The sequence below is a fragment of the Tupaia chinensis genome, unplaced genomic scaffold (genome assembly GCF_000334495.1).
Source record: "Tupaia chinensis unplaced genomic scaffold, TupChi_1.0 Scaffold000515_1, whole genome shotgun sequence".
NCBI lineage: Eukaryota > Metazoa > Chordata > Mammalia > Scandentia > Tupaiidae > Tupaia > Tupaia belangeri.
This window is the reverse complement of record NW_006160028.1, coordinates 3,978,448-3,978,910: the sequence shown is the minus strand read 5'-3', so window position 1 is coordinate 3,978,910 and position 463 is coordinate 3,978,448. Positions and strand designations below refer to the sequence as shown.

The window sequence follows — 463 nt, the reverse complement described above, 5'->3', positions numbered from 1 at the left end:
AGCTCCCTGCATTCTCCCGTCTCCTCCTCTTCTTCCCAGGAAATGCAATGCCCTCTGTGCGCCCACCTTTTGGCAAAGCCACAGCCCGCTGCGGGCACCCCTCCCCCGCCAGGCAAGCGCTACGCGGCGCCCCGCGGGCACACGCCTTCCCATACCTTACATGGACAAATGCGTGCAGGCAAAGTCAGGAATTCAGGCCCCTGACGTCAGCCTCCAGCTCTCAGGGCACCGCACGGGAGGCCGAGGGGAGGGGGTGGGGACGGTGGGGAGGAAGGAGGGGGAAAGGCACCAACCAGCAGCCGCTCCAGCCCTGTGGAAGTTTCACTTTTTGTCTGTGGGTTCGCTCCAGGGCCCCGTGCGAGCTTTCCCGGGATAAGTAGCGTTAGCGAGCGGGGGAGAGCCGAGCGCTGCAAGGTAAGGGCTGGCTGGACCGCTTGGGACGCGGGGCGCTGGGCGCGGGGGT

At 66.3% G+C, this 463-nt stretch overlaps 1 protein-coding gene across 3 annotated transcripts in view; it reads left to right on the top strand.

The window, feature by feature from the left end:
* Positions 1-257: 257 nt before the first annotated feature.
* The window catches only part of LPP (LIM domain containing preferred translocation partner in lipoma), a 791,955-nt gene continuing 791,749 nt past the window's right edge, over positions 258-463 (top strand). For all 3 annotated transcript variants that reach the window (XM_027775024.1, XM_027775025.1, XM_014590977.2), the window contains exon 1: positions 258-414. The gene's annotated coding sequence lies outside the window, so the exon portion shown is untranslated. The remainder of the gene's footprint in view (positions 415-463) is intronic.